The sequence below is a fragment of the Protopterus annectens genome, chromosome 11.part0, assembly GCF_019279795.1.
Source record: "Protopterus annectens isolate FY-2018-M chromosome 11.part0, PAN1.0, whole genome shotgun sequence".
Lineage (NCBI taxonomy): Eukaryota > Metazoa > Chordata > Ceratodontiformes > Protopteridae > Protopterus > Protopterus annectens.
Window position 1 is genome coordinate 790,886,247 of NC_056745.1, and position 23,174 is coordinate 790,909,420.

Below are 23,174 nucleotides of genomic sequence, written 5' to 3' on the forward strand. Positions count from 1 at the left end.
AGATTTTTTTTATCTCTATGAATCTTAATAATTTGTAAATGAAAAAAGCCAAAAGATTCAAACACTAGAAGAAGGCATACTTGTGTATGCACCCAAACATTGCGGTTTGAGCCTTTTGCTCCAAGTATCTTAGACAAATAATTAATGTCTACAAATATCAGGAACTAAATTGGAGGATTTAGATGCAACACACTGGTGTGTAAATGTTGGTGGAAAAATAATATAGGTGCAAAACCTCTCAAATGCAGTTATAAACAGCATTCCATGGTTAACTGGAGCAATACCCAGCGAAGGTACTATTCAAGTAAGGACTAAAATAAGTGGGAGTGTCACAAAAGTAAACCCTTACTCACTGCATTACATGCCTCAATCATGGTACTCATGGAGTAGATAAGGGAGATTAAAACTGAATTAAAGCAGCCAAGGTGCTTTGATCAGGATCAAAGTTGGAAGTAGCTTCTGTTCCTCATAAACTAGAAGCACATCATAAGGACTTCTTTGGGCCGGAAAGAATTATTAACCTGAATATTCAACAGCTAGATGATGTTATGGACAGGAAAACAAACCTTAATTAAAAGTTGATGATTTGGAGAACATGGCCAAACATAATTTAAGACTCATCAGTCTGACAGAAGGACTCAAAAGGAGTGAGCCAATTCCCTTCATAAGGAAGGAATTATCACTTGTCCTGAAATGGGACTACCCTCCCAAAACTGAGCTAACACATCACATTACCACAAGGATTATAAGCAGTTATTTCATTATTAAAGTTACTTAATTACATGTCCAGAGAAGAATCTATGCAGGTCTCATGTGTGCATGGAGCAAGCTGTATGATAAAAGAAACAGTGGTAGGATTTGCCCTGGACTGCACTGCCTCACTGTTCAGCAAAAAGAAACTCTTTTTTACGACTCTGAGAAATTCAAAGACATAGAATTCTTGGTGCAATTGAAATTTCTTGCCCACCTCACTGTGTCTAAAGGATCATTAAATCTCCAGTTTAGAGGAGAACCTGATAGATACTTGGAGAAGGAAGTATGGAGTCATGGCAGGGGAGACAGAATAGTGACTGACTGGTTTAAGGTCTGAACATAAAATTACACAGCCCCTAGGTGCTGGAGGGGAAGAAGACTGGCAGCATCAGTGGAGGACTTGCCCTCGACTCATACTTTCATAAAAGCACTTCTCAGAGAGAGCCTCAGGAAGGAATACAAACCAACAGGTATTTCCACCTGGCAAGTTTACATAATGAAGAACAAGGTATGAAAATGCACATCTTGGGCCTATATCCATCCCCAGATGAGTTAGATGATATGGATAAGTAGCAACTGAAAGCTGCTGTGTGACAGGCTATGGTGATCTCTATGGCAGGGCCTTCTACTACATGAACTTTGTCACTGATGTTTGATTTTATCACCCATCCACGGTAATTCACATCTTCCTTCCTTGTGTCAAAGTGCAAACATCAGAATTTAGACAGTTGGAAATACCGTTAATCCCTTTAAGCTTTAAACATGTTTCAATAAAGCATTTTGTTCTGGACTAGCAATTAATGTGGCTCTTTGTTCTGATGTTTGCTGTCTGGATTTCCACTGGATTAACTTCTGCACTGGTGGTTCATTTTCATTTCTATAAAGTGGAATAAATGGCTAAAATATGGAACAAAGAAACAATTAACTAAAAAAATTCAATTATGAATTTCACAACATGGTAAATGACAGATCATCTGTTCTTATTCACAGGTTGTTGTGATAAATTAATATGATTCAGGTTCATAACCTTCCGAAAATGAAGAGTAACACAAAGCCTCCTATTCCAACAACTTTCTAAGTTTATAAGAGCAATAAAATCTGTCTATATTTCTGGACCTTTGTTCCCGCATTATTTTCAGCTTTGTGTAGGTTTCTTGCATTAACAGCCTATAATGGCAGAAAAAAAAATAAAACAGCAAGAAGAATTTCTTTTCTCCGTTGCTTCTCCAGAGCAGTGCTGATGTATTGTGCAAGTCTGGAATGTAAGTCCCATACATACCTGGAGTATATCAGCAAATGCAGAAAAAAAGAGCGGAAGAACATGTAGGAACACCATGGTGCCATTGTATAAACACATTATTTAAGGAAGGTAAGCAATTTCTTTCATAAATAACGTCATTGTATAAAAGCAATAACCACTCCTGCATGTGGGTATCACAGGATTTACTCATGACTGACCTCATTTCATTACTCAGGCTTTGCCCTCATGATTAAATCATACCAACCATGAATACATCCTGTGATACCCACATCCAGTCATTGGTCACTGCTAAATGATACTTATAATGATATACACAGTCAATAGTTATGCTTCTTTCCTCCCTGGACAACCAGCCACTTCTGGCAACCAGCTAGGATCACCAAGCGTGCTTAAGGAATGGCCACAGAAATGTATGCTGCTTCAGATACTACTATCCATGCCTCTCAACTGTCCCTGATTTTACAGAATAGCCCTGATTCTGCATCATATTGTTTGCCTTGTTCATGATTTTCTAGTAAATCACTGAAAATCACAGCCAAGTTTATAATGTTGGGCATTACAATGTCATACTTCTTATTGGTCAGAAAATGCATCTTGGAAAAAAAAGCTACTGTTTTATTACCTTTTCTTTGGCTAAGCTCAGAATTCTTGAGCAAAAAGGTTGAAGTGAATGCAGATGCACATAGCCATACCACTTTACTGTCTCTGATTTTGCAGAACATCTCAGATTTTGTCTCATATTTTGCCCTGTCCCTGATGTTCTTCTAAATCACTGAGGATTTCAATTGAGCTAATAATATTAGACATTTGAGATTCATACTTCCTAATGCTCAAAGAATGCATAGGCTCATAGGCACTTACTAGGCTATTGATCTATGATGAGCTTAAGAAACGTAGCCTTATATTCCCTTGGTAGTTTCTAGCCCTTATATCTGGCATGCTAATAACCCAGACATGGGCTAATAAAAGATTTGTTAGGACATTTATATTTTCCCCTATCCATGATGGTCAAGGCTTCTAAATTGGAGGTGAATTTGTGATTACCTTCATCTAAATGATATTACAACAGAGTAAAAGAAGTATGTTACTTTTTGTGGAGTGGAAAATGATTCCATAGAAGCAGTATTCTCTGTGATACAACAAGCCTGTCCCTCCAACATGTTTTACTTATTTTGCAAAAAAGATTGAGATCCCTTGAGCAAGTGGTTATGATACCGTTGGACTTGTAGACGAGTAATGGATCTGACAGGACAGGCTTTGTTGAAGCTCTAAATACATATAACAATTGTTCCTAATAAAACATGCAAGCTAAACTGTATACATAAAAGTAAGCAAGAGAAGGTAGTACTGCAAGTACAGGAATACAAAAGGCTCTGACAGTATAAATAACCAGAAGGCAGTACCACCGTAACACAACTGTCATAATGCAAAAAAAAATATCTTCAGATATAAGCTGTGTGATGAAAAACTACTTCCTTAAAACAGAGGATAGATGGTGATAAAAGTACAGTTCACTGTCAGCATAGGTTCCCAAATCCTAAATGCAGTGCAAATTTTCACTGGTATATTATCAATGTGATAGCTTCATGTTTGATGAACGACATGATTATGCATGTCTTTGCATTTCATTTTAGTCCATAATTTTGACACAAACTATTTATTTAGTAAAGGCCTTCTTGCAGGATATTGGTGTCCTATTGGGAGGGTTGCGTTTTGATGCAAAACTACTTGTTCTCTTAATGTATTTAAGTGAGTTAGAATAATATTTAAAATGGTTCTGATTAAGTTTACCATTATTTCTGGCTGTATCCAGAATTTTTGAACATGAACTACTAGAGATATGCAGTCATGATCACCCCTCTACAACCAGATAAATGAAAATTTTGCTGTGGAAAGTGTATAATGTTTCCATTTTCCAGAGTTTAGTTGGTTTAGCTATGTGTGGTCAAATCAACACTTAACAAAAATTAAATATAGAAAATGGTAATTCAAAAAAACTACAAAACACAAAAAAGTCTTACTCTCTCCTGCACCCATCAGCTGAGGTGTGTACCTGCCTACATTTATATATACTAACTGTATGGCCATACCACAAAGGAGAAATGGACAGAGACCCTTCTAAGAGTGCTCTGCCATTTTGAACAAAACAACACATTCTGGTGATGCTCACTGTGGCATTTATTTTTCAAACTAAAGCCTGTCTAGCACCAGTGTCTCAATGGCCTATAGATAATGGTGACCAAAGATCCACAGCTCTAACATCCTCAGAAGTATCTAGCTATTGGATTAGTTGACTTGAGATTGTCAGGAAAGCACGGCCATTAATTACCCTTAGCTACTGATTACATGAGCTTAGATTGCCAAGTTTCCAGCTGTTTCTAGAAATATATTTGCTAGTGACTAGAACCTACAAACTCAGAAAGCACCATGATTGGTTGCTTAGTCTGCAAATCTGCATAGTAATATGATAGGAGTTGGTTACTTGTGTCCTATTACTATTGATGAGAAGACATCTTTTTAAGTCTTTCTGTGTTTTTTACTTGGGTACAGTATTTCACAGCTTGGTACATTCCCCATTCTTCCCTTCCAGATTAATTTCTGCAAAACCTTTGGGTATCTAATACCATGATGTGTATGGTTCCCATCAATATGTCAGTATAATCAAAGTCCAGGAAATTTGTATTGTTTCAGTCTTCGGTGTTAGCCAAAAGTGCTCTATGCAGCACCTGCAATGTGACCATAATTGACTCCTTCTTTAATTCGTACAGAGTTACGTGCATTGGTAGCATATGTAAATATGACTGCAAATTATTTTTTTATTAGACTCATTGCTCCTACTACTATTTGAAATGAGTGGGTATCGTTCTCCCACATTTCTGTTGTTTCTTCCAGCAAACCTTGATATTTTATGACTTTGTGCCTCTCTGTACAAGAAACACTGTAATTGTTAGGTGTAGTAATAGACAATGCTGCTTTCATCTTTTTTCCTGAACTACTATATCTCGTTGTTTCACATCTTTTTTTTTTTTTTTTAATTGCAGGAAAACAGTGATCCCATGTTATGTACTCTTCACCATTCACTATAATGGTTTGTGGCTTAAGTTTCTAATGCTTTTCAGCTATTGCACAATCACAAATGCAACAATCTTGCTACAATATTGTGCCTTTCAGTGTACAGGGACTCTGCCTTGAATATATCAAACCCAGGTACAAGGTGAGCAACTGTTTCCAATTCTTTTTCACAGAACCTACATTTGCTCTTTTCCAAAAATGCAATGGACTTTCTAACCCAATGTGTATGTAGTCCACTATCCTGGGTTGCCATTACTAACCTTTTATGCTTTTCATTCAACTCACCACTCCTTAACCATTCCTGTGTCAACTTTGGTTTCATTTTCATTCCTGCTTGGCACATGGATGCTTCTTCTCAACTAAGCAGAGATGTTATCTTAGACCTCCACTCCTCAGGTTGTAAAACTTTCACTATATTTGGATCGAATGAGGGCAGCAGAAATGCTTGCAGTCCTATCTATACATGTAATAAATTTTGAGGAAGCCCATACCTCTTTCAGACCATGGAATATATAATCTTTTTAATTAGCGTTTGATAAGCATGAAACACTTTTCTTGTTTTTCCTTCCAGCTAATCCAATCCTTTTTGTGGCCAGTCAGTCACACCAAAACTGGAAGTTAAAACAGAAGGAGCAAATTGGTGTATTGCTTAAACTTTATTCTGAGATATCAAGGTTGCTTTTAATACTAGTTTTAGTCTTCTGAAGTATTCGTAACTGAGTTTATTCACATTTGTTTGCGTGTTATTGTTGATCCTTCATCAATTTCTAACTGCTTATAAATTACTTCTCAAGTTCCTTTACATCACATTCCCATCCTGGATTGATATGTTCTTTGTACTTCAACTTTCCTGCTTTAAACATTGGTTTTGCACATTTATCAAGACTAAATGTCATTCTTATTTAATCTGAGAAAGTTTTAATCACTTGCAGCTGTGCTTTGAAATCCTCATTTGATTAACTATAAAATTTACAGTCATCCTAAAAATGAAGCTGAGAAATCTTAAAGCAAGTTTGTTTTCTAGGAATCAAATTGTAAGAAAGACATAATCTGTTAAATAAAACATTTACTGGGTTAAGGGCAAGACAAAATAACAGTGGTGATAAAGAATCACCCTGGAATATCTAACTTGGAATTTCTATCCCTGAGATAATAATTTGCCCTTTGATTTGGCATAATTGCAAAGTGGTCTGTTCCTTTTTAATTTTCCCTATAATATAATTGATCATTGTAGGATGTATCTTATACATCTGCAAACATTCCTTTATTTGTGAATGCGGGATGCTATCAAATGCTTTTTGTTAATCTATCCTTGCCATACTTACACTCTTCCTCATTTTATAATTCTTCGTTAGGCTTTATTTAGCAACAAATGACCCTTTGGTCCATATGATTTTCTTTTGTTACACTTTTGCTCTATTGCCACCATTGAGTTTTCATTCAAATGACTATGAACTCTGTCTGCATCCATTTTAGTATATGGTTTATACTTCATCAGAAGGCATACTATTTGTATATAGTTTTTAAGGTGGCCTACAGGTTCACTTTTAAGGAGGAGTATCATTTTTTTCCTGTTGTTAACCAGGTTGGTGTCTGCTCAGGATGGGCCTATAAGTAGTTCTTACCCAGGGATATATCTTTGCATAAAGATGTTAATATTTTTAGCCAGTTGTTAGGCACTGCATCTGGGTCTAGGGTTTTTCCAATTAGGACATTTTCTTAATTTTGTTGCAGTTTCTCTGGCCATTACTTCACTCCATTTCATAGCCTGTACATTTTAATATCTTACTGTTTCTTTCACTTCTTCTATGCATCCAGCATCTTTGTTATGTTCCACAAGACCTTCACAGATATTTCTCCAAAATGTATAATTTCTTCTTTTTTGGTGATGTTTCTATTCCTTTTGCTTTGTCTCCCTATTCTCTGTTTAACTAGCTTTGGTCATCAATATCTTGCTTACTTTGTACTTTTCCTTTATATCTGCATAATTTGTATTGTAAATAAAAGTTGTACTTTCTCTTACTTCTGGGTCTGAAAGTTTCTTTATTTTGTTAAAAGAGGAGTTTCTAACTTGTTTAGTCAGTACCCATTTAATCTCTGACATAATGGCAATTGAGTGCCGGACTGGCTAACAGCAGGGTTAAGGAAGCTTCTTTTTTTAGTCACTGCAGTGCAGTCTCAGAGTTGGTATATTTAAGATGCAAGAGGTGAAGTGCAAGGGGGCACCTTTTTTATGTCAACAGAACAAAATGTTTTATACAGTGGGGTAAGCTCCTCTACTCCTCACATGCAGCAGACATTGTACCCACAGTCCCCTAACTTATACATAGGAACTCCATGCTAGAACTCCAATGGAAGATGGGGGAGGCACTAGAAATGTACCATCAGCTTACTAAATTAGTCAAACTATGGTAAACCAAAATGCAGTATTACTTACATAAGAAACATAATACCAGTGATCAAACAGTAACAAAAAAAATACTGTTTTGCAATGAGAGTTGTAACTTGCAGAATGTCCTGCAGACTGTCATTACATCAAATATTTTTAGACCATTTGTGATTAAATAAAGTATATACAAATATATGTATATATATATATATATATATATATATATATATATATATATATATATATATTTGTACCTCATATACCTAGGGTATAAATGTGTGTTTGTGTATGTGCAAATGTGAGACCGTACAAATACAGGCAATTCAGCAAAGTATCAGAATGGGCTTATAACCAACAAGCTTTTTAAGGCTAGAGTGTTGTATGATTGGTAAGAAAATGTATAAGTTTATGAACAATGAATGGATCCCTTAAGGATTATGTCTAACTGTGACTTATATACAGCTACATATGTTTGTCTACTTACAGAAAAAAAAAACAGTAGACAGTCCAGAAAATAAATTTAATTATTACTACATAGTGAATTGCTTTCACCTATAAGGAAAAGGTGTATACAAAATAATAAATTATACTGTATCTTTGCTTGATATTATTATTCATTTACAGAGTGGATTGTTTTCTTTTTCACATGTAGTAATTTTTTATTGACAATTTTGTTACACAATTGATGTATAATTGTTTTAACTGATGTCTTGAGCAATAGTACTCAGTCCTGTTGAAGTCATGTCTTTTTATAGATATCAGAGCTTAATTGTGTACAACTGAACAGTTAATTTTTATGGACTGTTAGTGGTTTCCACGTACAAATGTTTTGTTATACTAAATATAGTTATCTGTTGGAACAGTAGATGCCATAACTAAATGTCCATTCCGGTTACAGTGACAAGGATGTGTAGTAAAGCCAACAGGTCAAGGGTCATAGAAGGAGGTGTCTTATCAGAAGAGTAAGATCTGCTAGTGCATTTCCTAGTATGTTTGTGTCTTGTTTGTGTCTTTCGGCTTTTCCCGGTTAGGGGTCGCCACAGCGGAACTCCGGTCCGCTAATGATTGGTAGTGGATTTTTATGCACTGGGTTACCAGCCCAGACGCACAACCTTCAACAAAGGCACGTCCCATTCATGTATGCCTCCACACAGAAGACGCTCTAGCTGAGAATCAAATGGGACAACGTCTTGCTATGAGGAGACAATGCTACCGCAGCACCACCACCGCAGTATAGTACATTTCCTAGTATCTCAAAAATAAATTGTCATTCATTGCCAAATTCAGTGTTCCAACTTTCCAGTATTTTTGTAGTGGTGTTTCACCATTCTGTTCTACACTAATATAGGGAAGTGTACCCCTACACCCTTGTAATTTATATAAACTAATGATAACAAGGCTGGTAGTCTTCAGGCAAAATGCAATATCCTAAAAAAAAAAAAAGAAACCCTGTGGAGAGAAGATTAGAGCAGCTAGTCTGCACATTAAACTACACTACTATCAAATCATAGCACAATCTAACCTAGTCTAGTGCCAAACTACAGAGACTACCCTAGGAGACCTCTGTATACCCCAGTCCATGACCTACAGTAAGTAGCCCACCCAAATACAGGTCTTGGCAACATGGATATGCAATTTCTCAATGTTTCCATAACTATCTTGTTAGATATGGGCATCCTGAGACAATGTAACTATCATTTCATATTCACAGATAACTATTAAATCCTTTAAAAAGCAATCAGAGTATGCGAGAGATGTGCATACATAATTTCACTGGAGGCAAATGCCGTGCATACATACAAGGTTGTCAAGAAGAAAACCAGTCCAGAAGGCAGGAAATGTGGATATTCCAGTGTGATACACAAATCTAAAATCCAATGTTCTAAACCTGTCTATCCATGATGACCTTGCTTTATTTAATCAAAACACAAATAAAATTAGTGCTTTTATTTTTACCATAAGAGACTTCTTTAGACATTTTAAAAGAAAGCAGTTCATGTTTGAATACCTTCAATTAGTGATGACTTCATACAAACCCCATGATTCCAACCAATGAGAACAAATCTCTACATACATAGTCATGAATATTAATAAATATTAATAAATATCCATGAATATTTATAAAACCTTTAAAAAACATAAAATTCTTTCCAATACATCTCAAAAAATAAATAAGTAGCATATATGTAAAACTGGTGTTATTTAAAACCTTATTCAAAACAACTTACTTTAGTTTCATTTCACGTTTCCATGCATTTTAAAATAAATCAGGTAATCTTTCCAGTGCCTTCAACCTAGGAATACTGTTGATAGAAATACATTCATTGAGACCTGGCCAAATATTGGCCCTTAAATGTAGCTGCCAGGTCATTTCTTTCCTCTCTAGATGTAATGACCATGCTCCACCTCTTTCATCAACCTTCACTGAGTCCAGCACAAAAAAATTAAAAGAATGCCCATGAAAATCCATACAGTGTTTAGCAAGGGCATTGGTACCATCATTTTTTCTGATTGCTCTAAGATGTTCATAGATATGATTTTTTAATTTCCTCTCTGTTTTACCAATATGAAAACCTGCACAAAAAACACATTGGGCGCAATATACCACCTTCTCTGAGTAACAATAAATCTTTTCCACTGGTTTAAATTTAAAACCATTAATTACTGTCTTAGCAATCTCGGCAACATGGGGGCAATATGGGCAGCACCCACATTTCTTCATAAACTCTTCCCCCTTATACTTAACCACTCTTTCAAACAAGTCCTTCAAATTTCTACCTCTGTGATACACAAGTGCAGGTCCAGCAACTATTAAATTTCTCGTTTCACTTTCATATTATAAAATTTTCCAATTTTTCTGCATAATATGCCTGATATGTTTGCAGTTAGTCCCAAATGTGGTAACAAAGGAGCATGCATAGTTGCTCTGATTTACAGATTCAACACATAGAAGCTCAGTACCAGCTTCAGTACTTGCATCACTTGTTTCTTTACTATCAGCTTCCACTGCCAACCTAAAACCTGGCCTTCCTTCAAAGATGGGTTCAAAATTACCACTTTCTCTTTTATTAATAACTTCTAACATGATCTCATATAAAAATGCATATGGATAACCTCACTTTAAAAACATATTTTTCAATATCTCACATTCTTTTAAAAATAACTCAAATGTTGACACCATTCTTGCTGCCCTCATGAACTGCTCACTTCTGCTTGAATGGGGGCAGTTCATGAGGGCAGCAAGAATGGTGCCCTCATGAACTGCTCACTTCTGCTTGAATGGGTGGGTGCTTGAAAAGTGTAAAAGAAATTCGAGTACATCTCTTTTTGAAAAATTCTAGTGGCAAATCTCCTATTTGCCACATCTTTACTCAAATGTATATCTAAAATGAGATTTCTTGCTCATCCACACAATGGGGAAATTTCAGGAATTGTGTGGTACTGTTCAAATAAACCAAAAACTCCTCAGTCAATAATTTGGGACCCTTCCATAGAAAAGACAAGTCATCCAAAAACTGTGTATACAGTGGCAGTGTTGATAAAAGGCAGAATTAAACCAAAACAGGCACCCCCATTGCAGCATAACGATCTTGGCATAAACTCTACCACATGCTGCACCCATAGCAACTCCTTCTCTCTGCAGAAAATATTCCTTCTCAAAAACAATAAAGTTATTTTTAAGACCATTTCGTTCCAACAAATTAATTTCTATTTGCAGCACCCTCTTGTGTACTAAATACTCACTAAACCATTCCAAACCAATATTATGTGGAATGGCTGAGTACAGGTCCCTTACATCAACCATAATAAACACATACTCTTCTTCAAACTCAATGTCATTCAACTTACTCAAAAAATCCCAAGAGTCCCTACAAATACTTGGCTCCTCTGAGACCAATTTCTTACATTTAATGTCAATCAGCTTAGCTAAGCAGTGAACGATAGAGACCCTTGCATCAACTATGGGATGCATCGGGGGTTTCTTTACATTCTTGTGCAATTTGGGTAAACCAAATATTGTGGGGGTAATAGGGTGGGGTACAGACAAATAGTTGTACTCAGAAATTCAGATGCTGTCCTCAATAAAAAGAACTTCCAAGGCGGCCCTCACAGCCTTGTAGGCCCCATTTAGTTGGTTCAGAAAGCTAGATTCCTAGGAGTTTCCAGATAAAATATCTTTCATTTTATACACATAGTCTGACCGATTCATAACTACCAGTCCAGCACCTTTGTCAGGTTTCATAAACCTAACAGTGGGGTTACTGGTCAAATTCTTCATTGGCTTTCTTTCTTCCTGATTTACATTTTCTGCCCAGTGTTTCCTATTCAGAGTCATATTATGGAAATCAATTTCACACATCTTGCAAAACAATTGTAGAGAGGCATGTAGAGGTGGGTTGAAGGTACTGGAAATGTGCAAAGGATCCCTTACCATGTCAAGATTGTGAAACAGCATTTTAAAATTCAGCTTCCTAACAAAAAGCCTTAGATCAAGCAACAGATTGACCAAATATACTGGTGTAGATGGAACAATCGTCAAACCCTTAGCAAGCAAATCATAAGCAATATTGTCTAAACATAAAGATGAATAATTAAACACTTTAAAATCACCTTCAGAGTTGCATACAATTTTCACAGGTGGAAGGCTAAAAACATCATTCTGTGGAACCCATTCCTCACTTAGAACCTGTTCTGGAACCTCTGTCTCGAGTTCCCTCTTCTTTGATTGAATCCTCCCCTCTTGTGGGGTCCTCCTGCCTGAGAATAATGTGTTGACCCAATGTTCTGGCCCTGCTGTTTGTTCCTCAAATGCTCTGAATGTCTGAGAGGGGGAAAAATCATTCTCTTCACCTTCATTATCATCACTGAAATCATGTATGTTATCAGCAGGGAAACGTGTGCAGAACATGTGTTTTCATTTGTGTATCTCACTGGAGTATTCACATTTCCTGCCTTCTGGTCTGGTTTTCTTCAATTTGTGGTTTTCTGGCTTAAAGGTTGTCAAGAGCACACACACACACACACACACACACACACACACACACACACACACACACACACACACACACACACACACACACTACATCCACCACATATACTGTCCACCACACACATAAAACGACTTATAGTGAGGCACTAAAAAGCAATTTTCCCAAACCTCAAAGACCTCCTAAGCCTATAAATGACAATGCCTATTCTCAGTAATCTCTAAAGAACTCAACAAGTTGAATATAACACATATTCCTACACCCAGTGAATCCCCAAGAGCAAAACCTATAAAGCAAACAAACATATTACACAGGACTCTTACCCTAGGGGACTTCATTGTATAACAGACAGATGCCCCATTCACCAGTCTGAACAAAGAGAAGATAACAGTTACTTGCTTATCTGGAGGTAGGATACACCAAATTACAAACACACACTCAAGTCACTACACCACAGGTGCCAGTATGATTCTATCATAGTCCACGTGGGTGTTAATGACTTGAGATGCACTTCCCTGGACTGCATGAAGGGAGACATTGTTGATCTCTCTATATATGTGTCTCAGGTAAGTAAGTGCTTTGCATTGAGTAGCATTCTATCTTCATCAAGGATGAGCTACACTAAGAACAAAATAAGATTGGCTTTAATAATTAGATAGTTTCTGATGTCTTTCCAGTGAGATTCAATATTTGTCAGCATGGGAGGCCATGGTTTCCAAACCACATTGCTTTGCAAAGGGTGGTCTGCACCTGTCTCCCATCCCCTAGACTTCCGAATATTGGCTAAAGTTTTAGAGACTTTTTTATGCAACACCAAATTGACAAACCTATCAACATAGCAAATAACCCCCCCCCCAAAAAAAAAAAAACCTAGAGGCATTACTACACAATGCTAATTGCCTAAACAAGAGAATTCATACCGTAAAAGCATGCAGAACTCTGGAGGAATTAGACATTTGTACCATTATTAAGACATTATTTAAATCCACAGAAAGCTCTTTTGCAGTACATGGCTTCAGTGCCTTCTGCACATTTAGACCATCAGCTGCATATAGACAGGGTTAAATGGTGGAGGAATCTTAATCTATATTAGCAACAAACATGACTCTATAATTGTTAAACAGAACTATGCCCTAGAATTTATCAACATGAAAATCACTTTAAAAAAAAAGTCCCATACTATAGCCTAGCAAGCTATAGGTCACTCTCTTTGTCCTTAGATTCCCATAGCTCATACCAACACCTACTGGACATACTGACCATTAAATCAATTACCCTATTCATGGAAAACTTTAACTACCCCTCTATAGACTGAGAAACATACACTGCCTCATATTTTCAGGCACAATTCCTAGACTTTAATAATACAGATACCCTTGACCAGATAGTGCGCACTCCCACTAGAGGTATAAACATACTTGACCTGGTACTCACCAATATGGGACAGCACTGCATCCACCACCACCACCACCACCACCACCACTACCACCAGTGTCACATCTGCACTGATAAGGTTAGACTATAAATCTGTCTCATTCAAAGTTATAATCAGCTCGGTAACCCCAGCAAACCATTTAATAGTTTGAAACTATTCTACAGCAAACCATATCCTATTAAGTGTTAGTATGTCAAAATTCAGTGCCCCTCCCAACCCCAAGTTCACAGAAATCTAAGCAGAATTGTTCACAAAGACCTTTTACAAGTATGTAAATGGCTGTATAGAGGCTGCTGAAAATACTAAAATCAAGTCCAAAATAAACTCTAAAAACAAACCACACTGGTGGAATCCTAAGCTAAATGTGTTACTGCTCAGTGCTAGGAGTTTCACCAAGAACTGCACTCCCTGGAAGGTCTCCTCACCCTGGGGAATGCTAAAATCTGTGCAGTTACTGAAACATGGTTCAAAGCCACAGAAAGCACTCTGTAAGTGCATGACTCTAACATCTTTCATACATTCCGATCACCCACTAAACATGAAAGAGGAAAAGGCGGAGGTGTATCTATCTACAAAAAGGATAAGCATACCTCCTGCTTAACAAAGCAATATGACACACTTGAGCTACTCTAGGTCCAACTAACCATGGGAAAAGTTCATTGCCATATTCTTGCTAGCTACAGGTCCCCCATCAGGAACCAGGAAACTCATACGTCATACATGAAGTTACTAGAATCACTCACCATCCAGCCCAATGCCAAACTTATGGGTGATTTTAATTATACCTCTATTAATTGGGAGGCATACATGATCACTAACATGTAGACCCACAGGTTTCTAGAACTTTGCGGAACTCCAAATACCCTGGAGCAGCTAGTCTGCACTCTCACTAGTGTAAACAAATATCCTACATCTAGTAGTCACAAATGTGGAGAGTGCTGCACCCCCCCCCCCCCATTGTGATGTCCTCACTGGTAAGATCAGATTACAAAGCAGTCTACCTTGAAATAAAGGTAAAGCTATTCCCCCCACCTAACCCCAAAAACTTTAAGCACTTCTTTAAAGTATACTACTCACTGTTAAGGGATGGCATGATGGCATAGCTAGTTTCCAAGCTCCCCCAAATACAGAAAACACAGAAACTTATGCAGAGGTATAAAGAAATGCCCTGTACAACCATATAAACAACACAATAGAAATGTCAGTACCAGAGTGAAATAAACCTAGGTCAAAACGCAACAACAAGCCACCCTGGTCAACTCCTGGTATTAATAGGTTATACAACAAAAGAAAACAAATCCTGACGAGATGTAAGAGGGAATGTGCACAGCAGAGCAAAATGTCCCTCATTAGTCTAAACAAGTGAATCAGGGAACTAGTCAAGTCTTTGAAAGCCAACTTTGAGGTAAAAATATCCTTCACCGCTAAGGATAACCATAAGGCATTTTTCAGTTATGTCTGCAATCTTAAGGGAAACACCCAACAGTGTACAGAATTAGTTGTAGATGGCATCACATATACATAGCTAACTACAGCATAGTGTATTAGCCCACTAGTCCACTCAGCTCTCAGCCAGAAGATAGATCAAATCTGCTGGCCAACAAATTCAGCTCAAATTCCACAACCCCATCATCCCCAGTTCTCCTCAAGAAATGCCCTCAACCACTCTACTGCCAATTATCACCAAAGGACAGGTTGTCACTGCAATGTCCAAAGCTAAAGACATGACTTCAATAGGGCCTGATGATATACCAGGTTGCCTCTTAAAAACTTAAATCAGGACTTATTAGTCCCATTAGGATCTATATTTAATCACAGCCTCCTGACTGGTATTGTCCCAATAGTGTGGAGGACAGCAGTAATCATCCCCCTGCATAAAGGGGGATCATCTACTGACCTGGGAAATTGCAGACCCATAAGTTTGACTAGTCTTATATGTGAGGCTATGGAAAGAATAATCATGGATCTGATAAATAATGACATAGGAACACTGAACATGACCCAATTTGTTTTTACCAGGGGCAGGTCATGCCTACTGAATTGGGTGGATTTCTTTGAGAAATTCACTAAGGCCATGCATGAGGGTAAGACAGTACATGCTACCTACGTCAACCTGGCCAAGGCATTTCACACAATTACTCATCAAGGTATTATAAATAAACTCACAAACTGGGCATAAATCCCTATATCACCGGATGTATAGCTAATTGGCTCATAGGACACGTGATTAAAATGGTGAATCTGGATCGGGCAAGAGGCCAGTTACTAGTGGTGTGCCACAGGGCTCAGTGCTGGGACCACTACTGTTTAGAATAGACTGTTCTGAAGTCAAGGCTAATGTGGAAGGCCTCTGGATGACAAAGTGTGCTGATGACTTAAAGATGGGGGCAATCATTGAATTCCCCAGTGTTGCAGGTATCCTTCAGGAGAGTCTAGATCAGAAAATGATTGGTTCTAGAACCATGACCTAAAACTAAATGTGAAAATGCATTATCATACCCTTTGGGAAGTCAAATACCCCTGCAAATAACAGCATCAATAGCACAACCCTAAGAATAGACATAGAGGTAAGAGATCTAGGTACACAGATAGATAGCAGCCTGAAGTTTGCGCATCATGTGTCCACAGTGGTAAGAAGTTCTTCCATGTGACACAACTTATAAGTAAAGGTATGGCATCCAGATCCAAGGAAATTATAGTCCTGCTGTACTTAGCCCTCATTAGACCAATAATTTAGTACAAAGCGCCATTTAATATGTACTTGAGAAGGCAGTTACAGCAGCTGGAGCAACCTCAGTGGTTCTTCACAGAGAAATTACAGGGCATAAACAACATGTCCTCTGCAGATAGACTAAAAGCCCTATCCTTTTACTCTGTCTCCTACAGGCTATTAAAGGGTAAACTATGCCTGACCTACAAGGCACTCACAAATTTAACCGTGATGGAGCTACTACACTCTGCAAGTCAAGAATCACAATCACCTGATTTAGGATCTAAACATAGTCAGACAAAATATGCTGGAGAAACAGATATGCGTGCCAAAGATTGCCCCTTCTTTGAAACAGGCTTCCTATTCATATTAAGTAGAGCCCTTCCCTAGCCCTTTTCAAACATAGTTTAGATCAATGGATTGCAAATCACAAATTTGCACCTGGGGTATCATATATGTCCCTTATGGACAGGTACAATCTGTAAGATACTCAAAGCATAGGCACTAATCCATGCCACCTTCTTGCATCTGGGGCAATATATTGGGTAAAACTGGGTTATATTGCATAGGCTTGTAAGGGCTCTTAAGCCATTAACCTAGCAATCTCCTATGAACCTAAGAATCTATATAACAAAAGAAAAACGTTTTGTATAATCAGAAAGAGTAACTCCTATAATGACAGAGGCTCTCTAATTAAACTAAATAGGAAACTAAGAGGACTAATTCATTCTAACAAGGTCAATTAAAAGGTTAAAATAGTCTCACAGGTTAAAGACAACCACAAGGCCATCTACAGCTATGTCAAAAGCCACAAAGGCAAAACACATCAGTGTGCTGAGCTGGTGGTCAGTAGTGCCAACTTCACTGAGCAGAGTGAACTAGAGAATTTTCTGGCTGACAAATTCAACTCAAACTTCACTCACATCCCCCTAAATCCCCCTGCCTCCTCCATGAAATACCTGCTAGTATAACTCCCCCAACTATTAACATGGATTAGGTTTTGACAATGCGCATTAAGGCCAAATAAACAGCCCCAATGGGCCATGACAGTATCCCAGAATGCCTCCTAAATAGCTTGAAACATGGCCTATCATGACCACTGGAATCAATTTTGAAATATAGCCTCAAAATAGGCTTTGTACCATGATAATGGGAGGCTACAACAGTTATCCCACTTCACAGCAGTAGACCATCAAACTATCCCAGAAACTACAGACCTATTAGTCTGACTAGTCTAATTTGCAAAGGCATGGAACAAATTATCATGTAAATGATCAACAAAGACATAGGCAACATTCAGATACTGGACCCAACCCAGTTTGCCTTCGTCCAGAGAAGGTCATGCCTACTAAACCTAGTGGACTTCTTTCAGGAGGTGACCAAAGCAACTTATGAGGGGCAAATGGTGCATACTGCCTATCTGGACCTAGTTAAGGCATTTGATGCAATACCCCACATAGGCATAGTTGACAAACTCACTGAACTGGAAATAACCCCCTACATAACTCACTGGATTGCCAGCTGGGTCACAGACAGGACCCAGGAAGTCAGTTTTGGTAAGACCACTTTCACTAAGAGACCTATCACCAGTGTGGTACCTCAGTATGCTGTTCTGGGACCTGTACTATTTGGCATCTACATCTCCTAGGTAAAGGCTAATGTCATGGGCTTTTGGCTGACCAGTTTCACAGATGACTGTAAATTGGGAGCCATCATAGATTCCCCTTTCACACAAACATCTTATAAGGGGGCAGAGCCAGCTCATGATCAGATAGGGCCCTAGGCAGGGTAATGGATCAGGCCCCCACACTACATCCCTGCCCCTCACATACCCCACCCAGAAGCCATTCCAGTGTCCCATTACTTGTCTCAATTCCCAGTTACTGTAAAACATTGTTCATACCTGTCGGTGTACATACTATTTTCTTCTTTACTTCTACAATGATTACAGATATTTGGATTAACTTTAAAACTTTTATTTCAATTTTTTATAGTACAAATACTGATAGTCATTTGCTAAACAAAGCAATACAGTCTTACAATGAAAACAGACATAACATAAGCAACAGTAAACTTCTCTGCCCTTGAGAAATCACATTAATTGAAAATGCATTGAAACCCACATTCATAGAAAATGCATCTGGCCAGTGGCGGATTAAGTGTACCTTTAGGCTGTTTTCAAACCATTGGCCCCATACACATATTTTTAGAACCATGCATACATGCATATGTTCTTTGATTCACATTCCTGATTATATTAAATTATATTTGTTGTGGAACACAGCACCACTTGTTAGAGTTTTAAATTTATAGTTTTGAACATTTTTAATTAAGCAATGAAACAAAACATATGAACCAATAATGACAAGGCTATACATTTCAGAACATTTCAGCCATAAAAGGCCACTCAAACTGCAGTCATTATAATCCACCAATAAGTCAATATGCACAATCTCTGAAGAAGTAAAAGATGTCTGAATAATTCCACATTAAAAAGATCTGTAACTAAGATCTGTTGGGGAGAGACCATGCTTTGTTTATAGAAATAGCTTAAATTTGAAAAGACTTTTGTGCAATGACAAAATCAAACATGGGGGTGATGTTATGAGTGTGAGGTATTTAAGACTTGGTACCTTCCCCTGAGGAAACTGCAACATGTGTAGTGCGATACCTATAACACAGTTTTTCAGTCACCCTGTTCTGGATTTTAAGTTCTTTCCCAGGTTTAATGCCACCTGCAACAGTAGCAATTTAGTGTACCTTGCTAGCTGTAAGTGCTGTGATTGCTTCTATGTTGGCAAGACCTTTAGGAGGTTGAAGGATAGGATATATAATCATCTCTACGATAGTAAGAACATACACCTTCAGAATACTCTAGCAAAGCATGTTAATGTTTTTAATTTACATAGTTTTAGTTTTATGGTCTTACAGCTTGTACATAAAAACAAGAGTGGGGGCAACTTAAATAATCAACTGGAGTCCATAGAGTTGAAGTGGATTCTGAGATTATGTGCCCATATTCATCCTGAGCTTAATAATTGTGTTGGCATAAAACCTGCACTGGATGCACGGTCCTTGAAATAACTAAGTGAACAAATGAGTTTGTTATTAAGTTAAGAAGGAAACTGAAAACTGGTTTCTGTTTGACAGTTCCTATGCCTTGCACTTTAAAGCTTTTTAGCTTTTTAATCTTAATTTGTTTTAATTGGTTTCATCTAAATTGATTGATTGCTGTGAGTTATTTTAGTTAATTGAGGTGATATTTTGGTTTTTAAACGGTGTTGTTAGTTCTTTTGTAAGATCTGATGAAGTGTGAGTTGTTCACGTGAAAGCACTTATCCTGTTTTATCTCTGTGAATAAACTGATACTGGATTTTAGAGCCATGGTGGTCCCATCTTGCTGTTTTTTCCAGATCTGTAACTAATGAAGAGGCTGTTGCTGGCAAACAGCTTTGCATTTCAGTGCCTCATCTGCAAATTCAGTGCCTTCTGACCTTGAAGAGTAAATTGCCTATATGTTACATTAAAAAATGGCGCGCTGGTGATATACAATAGGTAACAGTTGGTAAAATAACAACAGGTTCATAATTACTAGCATCTCATCCAATGTAACTGCAGTACCCCCCTTATGCTGCACAGTAATGTCAGCAATCAAGCTACCCAGTGTGAGAAGAGAACCCATAACCTTCTGCACAAATGGCAATTAAGCTTCCTGTTGCAAAACTGACACTGAACCGACATACTAAAATGCAATGACTGACACTGACAAACTGTAATCCGCAGTGAGTTACAAAAACAAAGGGAAAAAATCAATTAAAGAAGACCTGGCAGATGGTGTGGAGGTTCAAGGTACTTGCTTACCAAAAATCAGGGCTCAAGGTTTGACTCTGAGAAAGTCATTTAACTAGAGAGCCTTCCTGAGTGGGACATTATGCACACACAAACACACACATTCTCCTGCACTGGATTCCTTGGCTGCACCTAAATCAAATCATATTTGCTGCTGGATAGATTTTCTTACTTTCCAAACTAAATCTCCTGCACCAGACATCTGCTTGAAATCGCATTTGCTGTTCCATACCAACTCTCCCGCAAGACATTGGACATCTGTTCCAAATTCCTCCATACCAAAATTTTCTATAATGAACAACTACTCATTATCTGCTCTGCTGGACATCTGCTCCAAATTTTCAAATGTCCCAGTTTATGTTAGGACATTTGTGCTAATGCTGAGGTTTCTGAGTCTTGATGTTCTAAACAGAAATTTCCTGCTAGGTCCTAAAGTCCTCCTGTCTTTCTTCAAAAAGTCTCCCATTAGGACTTAAAGCCCTGCAGTGTTTATGGAAGTCTTTTGGCTTGCCTTATTGGAAGATTTTGTTTTTTATAGGACCCACAAATCCAACATGGGCCCTGCCAACCAGCGCAGGCCCTAGGCAGCTGCCTTTGTGACCTAGTGCTGGATCCAGCTCTGTAAGAGGCTCTAACACAGACAAATGAAAATGAATATAGCAGTCACTGCATAAAGGAGAAAAATTTATTAGCAATATGTAAGCTCTTTCATCCTCAAGGGTACTTCCTCAGTGGATATTATTTTATTAAATGAGTCCGTGTTTGTCTAATACAGACAAATGACTGGTGAGAAAGTCACGGATTAAAATGCAGTGCCAAGAAATGCATTGTAGGGCCTTTTGGGAAAAAATGCCAAACAGGATAATTAATCCATTGATAAAACACCCTTAATAGCAGACCAGTTAGTTAGGGATCTGGGAACATATGTAGACAGTAATTTGGCATTTGACCAAGATGTGACTAAGGTAATAAGAAAACCATTCTATGTCAGCCAACTAATAAGTAAAGGTGTGGCATTCAGGTCCAAGGAAGCCATAGTGTCACTATATTCTGCCTTTATCAGATAGATCATTGAGCATAATAACCCCTTCAGTATGCATCAGTTGGAACGACCACAAGGGTCCCGTACCAGGAGAATCCAGGATATAAACACATTGTTCTATATATATCTCTCTCTCCTTAAAGTCCTATCTATATTCTTTGTCTCCTACAGGTTACTGAGATGTGAGCTAAGAATGGCATACAAGGCATTCTTGGATCCAGCTCTGATGGACATTTTGCACATCCACAAACAAACAGCAGCAGAACCACTGAATCCAAATATTAAATTTGTGACATTAACAAGACATACTGGCAAGACAGATATGTGTCACAGAGGATCTTCATGCTCTGGAACAGGCTCTCCATCCATGTAAAGCAGAGTCCATACTTAAACTTATTTAAGTGAAACCTTGACCGATTAATGGGAAAGAGGAAATTCATCCTGGGTCTTGCCCTCATGTCTGTGATAGATAGAGGCACACAATGATGTTCAAACTAGCATACCCCCACAAACATAACCTGTACAAACTTTCTAACATACCGCCAACCTAATAAACATCCAGGATACATAGGGACACGACTGGGTTGGACTGCACGGCCAGGCTTATAAAGGCCCTTATGGTTGTTAGCCTATTATATACCTATGAAATTATAATATAAGGCAGTCTCAGAGTTTGTGTATGTCCTTTTCATTCACACTTGTAATTCTACACCTTTGAGGACTGTATTTACATTCCTCACAATTTCCAGCAGGCACCTGCATAGACATTATATACATCCTTTTTCCCTAAGAATGTTGTGGTCTGTCAAAACGCTTTCATAACTGCCCACCAGTCCTTCCACAAACCCAAATAACTCAATTCCTGGAAAAGTGTTCCTGCCTTACTACCATCTCCTCTACAGTTCTATAGCCAGCTTATATATATAAAGTCTGAGATGGCTTTTCTCAAAATATTACCTTTTCTCTGAGGTGTGGAGATCTTAGAAAGGATTAATGGTATGGGTACTTGCCTCTGACATTGGGGGTGCAGAGGGCTTAACCACTGCAGAAACAACATTAATGAAGAAAGACAATGTTCAAAGTTAGTTGTTTCTCTTGTATTTTTTTCCAGGGCTTGTACTTATGAGTCTTGCAAATTGCATTAGGAAACCATCCAATTCCATTCTCTTCAGCCCTCAGCAATCTTTGCACACTTTGACAACTCCATTATAGTTTTACCCCTGCAGGTCAGTCCTAATATTCTCTCAGTTAATTCTCTTTACCTTTACAATATCGTTCATTTTTCTGTATGGCCAAGCAACACACGAACCCTTCCCATATTGCAGCCCCTACACTCACATTCACATAAATGAAAATGAACTGCACTGAGTCCATCTCTTCTGCAAGTGTTATGTAGTGCTGCATGAATATTTTTTGCACTAAGTCTAATTTTCATATAACTTCAGTTACAGGCTTGCTGTTCTTGAACTGTTTGTAAGTTCCTTGGAAGCCATTTTTTGCTTGGGCTAAAGGGAAGTCTCTCTGTTGATCAGTGGCAGTGAAAAACATTGAGCAGCCTGCCTGCCCCTGTGGGAGTGGTTACTGACTTGAAACTGTAGTTTTATTGGCCAATTTGGGTCAATTCCAAACTCCTTCATCTTCCTCTCTTAAAACCTGGTTGCCTCGTGGTTTTGGC